The sequence below is a fragment of the Balaenoptera physalus genome (assembly GCF_965194825.1).
Source record: "Balaenoptera physalus genome assembly, chromosome: 7".
Taxonomy (NCBI): Eukaryota; Metazoa; Chordata; class Mammalia; order Artiodactyla; family Balaenopteridae; genus Balaenoptera; species Balaenoptera physalus.
In genome coordinates, this window is record NC_138886.1 from 27,619,664 (window position 1) to 27,632,501 (window position 12,838).

Consider the following 12,838-nt stretch of genomic DNA (forward strand, 5'->3'; position numbering starts at 1 on the left):
AGTACAAGTAGGGATACTTTCTCCCAATAAGAGTTAAAGAACCTCCAGCCCTGGGTTCTACTCTACTGGGTCCATGGAAAGTTTTATAAAATAATATATCTTCCAATACCTTTCTCACGCTGTTAAACTCTGTTGCTTTACAAAATATGATTCAAATCAGGAAATATAACCGAATACAAGAACTAGGTGAGAAAACTGAAAAGCAAAAAGATAAAGTCAATATATGTGCTCAGATGGATCATATAAAGGGATATCAGAAAAAAAATTAAACAGAAAAAAAAAGTTGGGAGTGGTGGCTATGACAGACCAGGAAGGCCTTTGTAGGTGGAGTAACCACTGAACACTTCAGTGGAGCTGGGGACCAGGAACACAGCATGCAGGCCAAGTATAAGCTACAAACCACCAAACTAAAAAAAATGAATTTTTTGTAACTCTGTTAGTGACTCCAATACCATTAATGTTCTACGTAGATAAAAGGAAAGGAAAGAAGTCAGGCAGGAAGATGTGGTTTGGAAGTGGATTCACTGGTAACAAAGGATCTAGGGCACAGAGAAAACTTTCTGGCACCCTTTGTGTGGAAGCAATCTTTCCCTTACTAACTCTCCCTCCATCTATCCTGTGCATCTTACTGGGCACGCCCATGCCTGGGACCCTGTGCAATGAACTGCTCAAGCCAGCCACTAGGCAGGGAACATGCTGGTCTTTGAGGAAGGTGTCCTAGAACCACTGAATCATTTACTACCACCACCACTAATAATAATACTATTAACAATGAAAATAATGGTAGCCAACATTTATTGAGTACTTACTATGTACCGGACACTGTATTAAACCCTTTATACATATTAACTCATTTATCCTCACAACAATCCTGTTGTGTGTTTCTAGGTATGTGCTTGGGGTGGGAAGGGTGTGGACAGCAGAACTGGGGTGGGGTACAGGAGTTAACTGTGATGAGCAATGCCTTAAGAAATATCTGGAGAAACTCATGACAGTTTAAAAAAAACAAAAAACATGCTTGGGGAAAAGGAGAGAAAGCCAGAGGTTTCCAGGGTCTTGCAGATAGCTGGGCCTAGGCTGGATCAATGACAGTGCCTTTTACAGCTTCCTGAGAACAGATGCCTTGTCTGATTGTTCTGCAAGCTTCTGCCCCCTCCAAGGCCAGGAGTGCCCTCACTTTATTTCCAACTTTTTTTATATCTTAAAGTACACTCCCTTGATTTACACTAGTGACTGGACAGCTGCCTTATACCACACCTGGGTCAGACCAGTCTGAGCTTGCTTTCTGATTCTCTTTCGTAAGAGTCCTCTGGGCTTGGGGAATATATTTATCCTTCTGAGCCTCAGTTTCCTTACCTGTAAAACTGCATACCACCTACTTTATTTGTTGTAATGTTATTGACAATGTACATAAAGCATCTAACAGGCAGTATATACTCAGTGATTCATATCATTAAGAAACTGACTTGCCTTTCACAAAATTTACATTTCATAGTAAGGCACTAAATTCAACACCTTCTGATATGGACATAAAACAGGACTACAATATTAGTATTTAGCTTTCATTTGGAGGAAAAATCTGTGTAGGTGTAGTCATGACTGTTAGGGCATTAGCCTTGATAAGAACTAAGCAGATCTCCAGAACTGATCTAGCACAAGGCAAACAATATTAAGAGGTAAAGAAGAATTCTACACTGACTATAATACTGTAAAACACTGCACATTTTTTTACCCTGTGTATATGGTTCAGAAGAATCTGCTTCAACAGAACTACAAAAATAACTTTAAATGGTATCCTCAGGAATTACACTCACATACATACACGTCATTAAACTCAAAAGTCACCCACCTCCACAGTCTAAGAACACAATAAACTTAATTCCCTACACATTTCCCATATTCAAATGCATATACCCATAACACATGTAGACACACACAATGTTTAAAATAATTTGTAGGCCTTAGATTTAGATTCTATCAACATTTACTGAATGTCTGGGTGCTGGGAACTGTCACGCTAATGACTTTATTTGATCCTCACAACAACTTTATGAGATGGAGGTCTTAACCTTCCACAGAGGACAAAACAGAGATGAACTCAGTTTTGTAGTAGGGCCTAACTACATGGCCCAAGAGAGCTAGTAGGTAGGTGTCAGAGTTATGAAATCAAACCTAGTCCTTCTGATTCTGAGTTTCACTCTATTTCCAATCTGCTCTATTCTTAAAATATTTCCCACAAATACAATTAATAATTTTAACTGTTCTATATTAACTCTGAATATTGTTTCCAGCATTCTGAAGTTCATCCAATCCATGGCAACATGTCTATAAGTAATTATATTTTAACTAATTGGTATTTAATTGAATATTTACAGAGTAGGAAAAGTGCTTCTATTAAACAGACAAATTTAGGATTCATTAAAACTGCACTCTCTTGCCTTTTGATTTGAAAATGCCCTTAGCCTAGTAAATAAATCCTTAGATTAGCTTCAGTTTTCACTTCAAACAAAATGAACTATATGTGGTAATTTTATTTTTTTGAAATGAAACAAATAACCAACTCTCAAATAATCATGGCATTGGCAGACTTTAATAACAAATCAACAGATGAGTGTTTTTTAACTGAGAGGAGGCAAGAGATACTGGGTAAAAAGCTTTAAAATACTCTAGAAAGATTTCTTAAAACATCCTACTTCCACTCTGCCACCAGGCAAATGGACGGGAAAGGGATGGGGCATATGAATTTTGAGAAAGCATCTCAGGCAACTCTAATTACACGCCTTGGCTCCTATGCCCCATCCTTTCAGGGCGGAGAACCACTGTCACAGATAATTTATAAACCTAAGTTAAAAGCAAATTTTCATTGCTATCCTCAGTGAATCTTTTACTAGACCTAGTAATAACTTAAAAACAGCTTGATATAAGCTTCCCATTCTTTAGAGGAACTAGAATGACTAAAATAGCAAAAGTGGGAATGAGAGAAGAGAAGCACCAAGAGAAAAATACTCCACAAATGAAACAGCCCAGACACCTGCAGGCACTGGCCTATACAACACGCACACAGCATGATCCTGAGAAGAACACATTTGCAAAGAGAATTGTAAAGCAGCCGAAGCGAGCTTTGAACTTAAAAGTTAGGGGAAGGGAGAAAAATGTTCAAACCAAACTGTAATGCAAACATTAGAGAGGACAGCAGTTAAGACAGATAAATATATATTACGATCAAAGTGGTTTCTGGGAATTATCGAAGGAGAGAAAAAGATAAATTCATTTAAAACTGAAATTCTTGAAATGCAATAGCAAGGTATCCCCAAAAGGGGAGGAAAGGAGAGATATCTAAATGAAATATCTATCTGCACAGTGAACTCAAGGGGACAGATGCACCAAAGATGAAAACAGGGCTATGAGGCAAAGGGAGGGGCACTAACACAGGGAAGCTCAAGAAAAGTGACAAGAGGCACAGAAAGGGGTGACTTTCAAAGCCGTGCTCAGGGCCAAAAAGATGAACAGTGAACAATCTGATGCAGATAAAGGTGCCAGAGAAGGTTCAAACCTAGTTTAAACTTCTATTTTGCTGTCACAAAATAGAAGTTAACTTCACAAATAGAAGTTAAACTTCTATTTTGCCTCATGGAAGATAGGGCAAGGTAAAAACAGTAAGATTTACCAAGAACTTACTTTGGGCCACAAAGCATGTCGGCGCTGTCCTCACACGTCCTAATTCAACAAGAGAGAACTGAGACTTACAAGATAGGCAACTAACCAAAGGCTACACAGACACGAGCCCTGGGGAGACTGACTCCCAAGGGTTGCTCTTTCCACCACTGCTATTCCAATTCAAATTGGAAAGTGAGAATAAATGCAATGGAAAGTGAGTTACAGAGCAATCAAATCAGTGAATTAAGATGGGTCAATCCTCTAGAATCCCAGAACAGATGAACCCCTACTTGGACATGACGGTGTTGTCCGCTACGTGGTATGCAACACCCCCATGACAAGGATTAAATAGGTTGATATGAAAACACTTCATTCATTCAACAAACATTATAAGTGTTTACTATGTGCCCACTCCTGGGCTAGGTCCTGGGGATATGAAATTCACAAAAAAAACCAGGGACTTCCCTGGTGGCGCAGTGATTAAGACTCTGCCTGCCAATGCAGGGGACACAGGTTCAAGCCCTGGTCCGGGAAGATCCCACATGCTGCGGAGCAAATAAGCCCGGTGCCGGAACTACTGAGCCTGCGCTCTAGAGCCCACGTACCACAACTACTGAGCCCCCGTGCCACAACTACTGAAGCCCGTGCGCCTACAGCCTGTGCTCCACAACAAGAGAAGCCACCGCAACGAGAAGCCCGCGCACAGCAACGAGAAGCCCGCACACTGTAACGAAGAGTAGCCCCCACTCGCTGCAACTAGAGAAAGCCTGCGCTCAGCCCGGAAGATCCAATGCAGCCAAAAAATAAATAAATAAAAAATTTTTAAAAATTCACAAAAAAAAACACACAAAAAAAATTCTTGAATGCAAGTAACTAGAGAAGAAAAGAAAAATACAGAGTCATCTCAAAATCACGTGATACGTGGCAGGGTTTGGATGGCAGAGGAAACAGTGTAATTCCGCAGAGGATATGGGGTTAGAGGAAGCATTACAGAGCAGGAGGCAGTAGCTCAGCCACATTCTGAAAGTGAGTAGGAATTTTCCAGACAGATGGGGAAGGGAGCGTTCTAGGCAGAAGAAACTGCATACGTAAAAGCACAGAAGCATGAAAGAGCATATTTAAGGAATTGTAAATAACTTGAGAAAGTGGACTACAGGATGGGACATCAAAGGGCTATGCACCAAGGAGAGGCAGGCGCTGGAAGAAATAGCTATCCCTAGACTTGGGAGAATCTTTCAATTCTACCCCATTAGACAACTTGCTTTCAAATGGCCACGACACAGTGATGCCCTAGTATAACCAGTCTCTTGGGTTGAAGGCCAGAGAGGGGAAGGCTACAGTACCAGCAGCGCGCTGCCCCAGAGATGAGCCTTTGCCATTAAATTGCCTCTCGCTGCCATGGCAACTCTCTGCAGCAAGGCTTTTTGGAGCAAAAGGTGGCAAGCAGATACTGGGTCTGCTGGCCGCCTCCTGCCAAATTTGGCTTCTCTCCTCTCTCATCAGGATGGAAGCCCTGCAGCACTAAAACTGGAAAGCCGGCTGAAAAATCCCTCCGCCGCTTCTGCTTTAGTGATTCCTGACACGTGTTTTCCCCAGAGGGGAATAAAAATGGAGTCTGATCGTTTTCCCAATTATTACCTCATATCAATTTACAATTTATAGCCCCTTTCCACAGAGTATGCTGCCATTAGTGAGTCACACCAAAAGGAAAACACGACGGCCTAGCAGAGGCTTCTGCTACTGCTAAATATAGACTGCAGAGAACCCCGGGTCTGTACTCCAGTCACAGAGGAATTCCGCCCAGAGGAGGCTTCTTACTTCCTGTGCGGGGTGCCAGCACGGCAAGTCCAGTCATCCCAGCCGGGGCGGGGGGGGGAGGTACCCAATTACCCCGCGAAGAGCTGTGTTATACAAGAATAGCGCTACGGGGCCAGCACACTGATGTCGGTGAAACCCAGCCTAACCCAACACAACTAAGTGCAACACATAATTAACTACAACTTTACTGGGACAAAGCTAAGGGGAGAGAGAGAGACAAGCTGAGAGCAGCCATTGGAGTTCAAATTTGTAACTCCCGATGGTGTATGACAGAGTTGTACAATTTTTATAAAGCCCCCGAGACTCCACGAAGACAGACCAGAGAACAGAAAAGGACTGAGGTGAACTTTGGGGAGCCCAACACGTGAGGCTGATGACAGTGGTGTCCCACTTTCCCACTGTCCCCCCCAATCGCAACAAGAAAATGGTGAAACCGTCCTGAGAAAGAGGTAGTTCTTATTAAAGAAATGCACCTCACCAGCCTCCAAAGAAGCAACTGAACCCTCACCAGCATGGCAGCTTTCTACGCCAGCACCGCCAGAGCCCTTGATGCACAGGTCACTGCTAAGAAGAGAAATTTTCAGAGTCCTTCCTGGGAAACTCATAGCATTGAGAGCTGGGAAAAACTTAGAACTATAGAGGAAGCCCAGAGATTGGATTGAGGCAGCAATTGATATTCAGAGAATAAATACCTCCCTGACCTCACTCCCCCGGGTCTCCAGTCTGTCCTCAAATAGCCCAGCACACTCTCACATGAAGCCTTTGCACCTCTGTCTGCCTGGAATGTTCCTTCCTCAGATAGCAGCATGGCTATTGTTAGCTCCTCCACTTGCTTCAAGCCTTCACTTAAAAGTCACCTTCTCAAAGAACCCTTCCCTGACCACCCTATCTAAAATGCCATCTCTCTACTCTGATGCACCTTATCCATCTTTCTTGCTTTGTTTCTCCTCAACACTTACACTCAATAAGACAATGTATATCTTACTTATTTATCTGTTTATTATCTTTCTCCATTGGTAGAGTATTAGCTCCCAGAAGGCAGAGATATTTAACTGTTTAATTCATCACTGTATGCTCAGTGCCTAAAATAGTGCCTGGAATAAGAAAAGAGCTTCATTCTGATTTGTTGAATTAATAAATGGGTGGTAAGTGTGTAAGATTTTACCAAGTGTGGCAAGAGTAGAGGGAAGGTAAGGAAGAAGATATTTTAGGTAAAAAGAGACAACTCTCATTCATTCAACAGAAATTTACTGAACACTTTGCCAGGTGCAGGGCTAAATAAGCACTAGTGATACAGTGAAAAGTAAGACCAACGCAAACCAGTGTCTCCCTTCCCAGCATTTATAGCCCAGAGAGTAGGGAGGCAATGACAAAACTGTGTGTAAATGCTTTAACAGAGAAAAGAGGATAGCAGAGGATGCATCAAAAGGGCCCTATGAATGGAGAGTCAGGATAGGAGTCCAGAAGAAAGAAATCTACAGCCAGAACCTAAAGAGTGAGTAAGAGTTAGCAAGGTGTGGAGGAAGAGGGGTGGGAGCAGGGAGGGAAGAGGGCACGCAAAGGCGTATGAAGTGAGAGACAGCATGGCATTACTGAGAAAATGGAAAAGGTCGGGATGGTTGATATGCACAGTGATGCAAGAGACAGATGGCTGGACAGGCCAGCTGGAACTAGATCACACAGGGCCTTGCAAGTGGTATTAAAGACGTCAGAAAGTTTGGAGTTCATTCTAAAGACACTAGGAAGCCATTGAGAGTTCATCAGCTGCCATGGGGAGACTGAGTTAAAGATGAGCAAGAGAGAAAGTAAGGAGACTTTCAGGAGGCTACTGAATCTCTACCAAGGAAGGATGACTTGGACTAGGGTGAGAAAGGGAATGAAAAGGAGATTTCAAGAGCACATAGGCATAATTAAGAAAACCCGGTAACTATACATGGAGAGGGAAAGGAAGAAATTAAGAAGGATGCTTAGCATCTGATTTAGGGCAGGGCAGCTAAGGCATCCTTGGTTTGGGCTCTTGTTCCATTCAATAAGACAGAGAACTCAGGAGGAGGAGGACAGTAAGGAGGGATAAAGACCATGTTCCGACTTTAGACAATTTGAGTCAGGGGTGTCCGTGGGGTGTCCAAGTGGACCTAGACAGTTGGCTGTATTGTTCTAGCAGAGAAATCTGGACAAGAGACAGAGATTTTGGAATTATCAGCATATAAATGATAACCTCACCCCTAGGAGGGCATGAGATCACTAAAGTGAGTGTATGGGGTAAAGATTCTTATCCTAAGTGAAATCTGTGACCCTCCTGAAATTGTAAGCAAAATTTGGTACAAATTCACGTGTAGTTTTCTGAAGAGAGACTTCATAGTTCATAGTTTTGAACAGATTGTCAAAAGCCCCCAAAGAGATTAAAACTAAGAGTAAAGTAAGATGAGCAAAGAGCCAAAAGAGGTACCAACATTGCAAAACAAAGGCATGGGACTGGAAACCATGGGGAAAAAATGATTCTCCCGTTTAGCTACAGTGTCTGTCTCCTCCTTATACTTGTTCATTAAAGGGAGAAACAATTGCAAGAATGGTAACCAAGAGTCAGATATCATATTGTGTTCCTTATACTAAACTAAGACAGAAAGAAAATTAAAACAGCCTTTTAAAAATATTTCATAAGAGCTACAAGAAAAATTTTCTATTTAATCTAGTTAACTAGAAGAATATACCTAAACCCAAGTTCATGGTCAACACTACACAAAGGGATGATTCTCAAAATCATCTTGTTCCAGTACTCAAAATAAATCCTATCTGCTAAGAGCCAAAGGCCAGAAATTTATTTTTCTTTTTAGTTTTAAGCTTTATTGAGATATAATTTGCTTACCATAAAATTCACCTGTAAACTGTATAATTCAATATAATGTTTTTAAGTGCATTTTACCAAGTTCATCCATCACCACAATCTAATATTAGAACATTGTCACCCCCAAAAGAAACCTTATACCCATTAGCAGTCACTTCCAATCCCCCCACACTCCCTAACCCCCAGACCTAGGCAACCACTAATCTATTTTCATTTCATAGATTTGCCTATTCTGAACATTTCATATGAATGTAATCATGTAATATGTGGTCTTTTGTGATTGGCTTCTTTGACTTGGCACAATGTTTTTGAGGTTTGTCCATGTTATAGCATATATCTGTACTTCATGCCTTTTGATGGCGAAATAACATTCCTTTGTATGGATATACCACATTTTATTTATCCATTCATCAGCTGGTGCACATTTGTGTTGTTTTCCCTTTTTGGCTATTATGAATAATGCTGCTATGGACATCTGTATACAAGTCTTTGTGTGGACATATGTTTTTATTTCTTTTGGGTAGATACCAAGGAGTGGAATTGCTAGGTCATATGGTAACTCCATGTTTAATATTTTGAGGGACTGCCAGACTATTTCCCAGAGTAGCTGCACCTTTTTTGTTCCCACCAGCAATGTAAGAGGGATCCAATTTTTCCACATTCTTGCCAACATTTAACTGTATGCCTTTTTTATTATAACTATTCTAGTGGATGTGAAGTGGTAACTCACTGTGGTTTTGATTTGCATTTCCTTGATGACAAATGATGTTGAGCATCTTTTCATGTGCTTATTGGTCATTGATCTCTCCTCTTTGGAGACATATCCATTCAAATCCTTTGCCCATCACAGATCTCTTTTTAATCTTTGAGAAAGACAGAGTAAGGCAGAGAAAGGTACTAGATACTATCACAACAGTATGATGAAGATGAAGTTGTGACTACAGAACAGTGAATCCTGAAAACCCCCACTGAGAAGAAATTAAAACAGTTCCCACGTCTAGGGTGAGAATCAATGAGATAGAAGATGTGAAAGTGCTCTGTAAACTACACAAATGTAAGGTTGGTTAAAATAGCTGTGTTTTCCCCAACTGGGTTAAAAGCTTTGATAAGTAACTTTGAAACTTGTTTTGGAAGATGGTAATAATGAAGATGATTATAATAAATAGCAGTTAACATTTATGGTTCCAGGCAATGTGCTAAGGAGTAGACATCATTTATCATACTCATTCCTCCAAAACACCCTAGGAAGTAGGTACTACTATTATCTTCACTTTACAAATGAAGATCTTTAAGCCAAACATATTCATGTTTTTCTCTCTAGTGCAAACCATCCTTGGTTACAGTGTAAACCATAACTGGTTACCTACCTACTTATAGATACATCCCAATTTCATGGAAAATCTTACCTATCAGAGAAAAACTACAAATACTACTCTCACTGCATTGCTTTTTTCTTTATATCAGAGAATCAAAGTTTTTGATAATCAAACATGCCTAGCTTGGTAGTATTTTATTTCTTTATTGCTTCAACAATGTATAAATGATCTCCTCTCCATAACAAAAGTAAGTACATAATGTTTGTTTAAAAATATTTAACTCATCTGGGATTTATTCCACATGGTATGAGATTAAGATAGAGCTAAATGCAGTTTTCTTCATATTATCATTCAACAATGTTTTTTATTAAACACTGATCGCTTTTCTCATATATTAAACCACTATGAGTTTATTTCTGATATTTCTATTTTGTTTCCATCACTATTATTAACACACATTCAGGTAGTCTTGTTAATATACTTTGGAATAGGTTTTGGTCTTGAATGGCAAAACTCCCTTTGTTCCTCTCTAAGCTACACAATCCTTAATTAGATAATGACAACTATACAAACATAACCCTTACTCAGACAATGAGTAAACCCTCCCCCCTACACATTTTGTCTGGCCAGTACACTAATTGCCAGTATTTAAAGATCAGTAGGGCTTCCCTGGCAGTGCAGTGGTTAAGAATCCATCTGCCAATGCAGGGGACATGGGTTCAAGCCCTGGACCGGGAAGATCCCACATGCTACAGAGCAGCTAAGCCCGTGTGCCACAACTACTGAGCCTGCACTCTACAGCCCGTGAGCCGCAACTACTGAGCCCACGTGCCACAACTACTGAAGCCCACACACCTAGAGCCATGCTCCACAACAAGAGAAGCCACCGCAATGAGAAGCCTGCACACCGCAGCGAAGAGTAGCCCCCACTCGCAGCAACTAGAGAAAGCCCACGCTTAGCAACAAAAACCCAATGCAGCCAAAATTTAATTAATTAATTAAATTAAGTAAAATAAATAAAATAAAAATCAGTAGATGATAGGTGCTATGGTCTGAATGTGTCCCCCCAAAATTCACATGTTGAATTCTAACCCCCAAAGGTGATGGTATTAGGAGGTATAGGGGCCTTTGGGAGGTGATTAGGTCCTAAGCATGCCTATAAATTTCTGGCTTCTCTTGAAAAATTAGTATCACTGGGCCCATGTACCCACATGCCAAGAATTAGCTAGAATCAATCAGCCACTACCTCCCCTCCTTCATATGGGCACACACATATAAAGTTCAAAGTGTCCAACATTCCCTGTTGTCTTATTCCAGGCCACCTAAGTGACTAACAGTGTCTGCCTAAAGGCTTTTGAATTGCAACTTCTGGTAAAACCTACGAGTTTCCCCTCTCTGCCTTCAAAGCCAGAAAGTTCACAGTTCATTTGATGATCAACTTCAGTAACCACACTTAACCTAGATTTCTGGTCTAATCTTTTCTCTACTTCCATGGTATGGCTCCTGATCTTTATCTTCATTTAATTATCTTAAAATATATGCACCGAATTCTAACCGTCTCAAATAATTTTATGAACAAGAATAACTTTTAAAAACATTTGTCCCCTGAAGTTCGGGCCTGCTCCTTTACTGTGTGATTTATACTATCACTCAAATTCAATTCAACATCCTATTGGGATCTTAACTGGTATTATATTAAATCTATAAATTAACTTCGTTAGTATTGTCGTTTTTATCATATTAAGACCACTCAACCAGGAGTAGACTATATTTCTCTTACTATTTGTTTTCTTTTTTTCTATTGAAGTATTATAATGCTCTGTATTTGGCCTTATATCTTGTTAGATTTTTTAATAAAACAAGTATTATCTTTTTCATTACGTTTTGTCTACTGATAAAATAAATGACTGAATTCAGTTAGGCATATTTTTATAACCCATGATTTAAGCATCTCATTTCAAGACATGGTTTTGTTGAATCTCCTAAACATTCAGGATACAGTCCCTAGTCATTGACAAATAGCATTATTTTTCTCTCTACTGATCTACACACATTTCACTTATCTCTTTTATATGATTTGTTGCAACTATTTACTTAAAATAATACTATAAAAAAGGTGACATCCTTATTATGTTTAATTTTAAATAGACTATTTCTCCATAATATTGGTACCTGCCACTACTATAAACTCCATAAACTTCCCTCATGCCCTCAGATTTAAAATGAAATCTATTTCTGACAGAAGTGCGAAGGTAATTCAATGGGGAAGATAATCTTTTCAATAAATGCTGCAGAAATAACTAGATTTTTGTATGGGAAAACACAAACAAACCTTGACCTCTCGCATTAAACATAAGTGCTAAATAAAAAAACTTCCGGGGGCTTCCCTGGTGGCACAGCGGTTGAGAATCTGCCTGCCAATGCAGGGGACACGGGTTCGAGCCCTGATCTGGGAGGATCCCACATGCCGCGGAGCAACTGGGCCCGTGAGCCACAACTACTGAGCCTGCACGTCTGGAGCCTGTGCTCCGCAACAGGAGAGGCTGCGATAGTGAGAGGCCCGCGCACCGTGATGAAGAGTGGCCCCCGCTCGCCACAACTAGAGAAGGCCCTCGCACAGAAACGAAGACCCAACGCAGCCAAAAATAAATAAATAAACAAATAAATTAAAAAAAAAAAAAACCAACTTCCAGAAGAAAACAAAAAAATCTTTGTGACTTTGGGGTACAGCAATGATTTCTTAGAACAGAAAAGGCATGAACCATTAAAAAGACACATTTTTGTGTGATGTTTTTAAAATTTATCTCATGGATAAATTAGACTTCATCAAAATTAAAAACTTTCATTTGTTGAAAGATACCATCAAGAAAATGAAAAGGAAAACCTCATAATAGAGAAATATTTACAGAACATGCCCAACAAAGGTCTTTTATCTAGTATACATAAAGAACTCATAACTTATTAAAACAAACAAACCAATTTATTTAAAAATGTGTAAATGACTTAAATACTTTGCAAAAGAAGATATATGGATGGTCAACGAGCACTTAAGATGCTCAACATCATCAGTCACTAGACATATGAAAATTAAAACCACAGTAACATACCACTACACATATACTAGAATAGTTAAGATTAAATAGCCTGATAATATGAAATGTTAGTGAGGAGATGGAGCAGCTGTAACTCTCCTCCTTTCCTA

The 12,838-nt window shown here is 40.0% G+C and overlaps 1 protein-coding gene across 4 annotated transcripts in view; it reads right to left on the reverse strand.

Moving 5' to 3' along the window:
• SLC44A1 (solute carrier family 44 member 1) overlaps nt 1–12,838 on the reverse strand; it is a 210,480-nt gene that overhangs the window by 126,877 nt on the left and 70,765 nt on the right. The gene's annotated exons all lie outside the window — the stretch shown is intronic.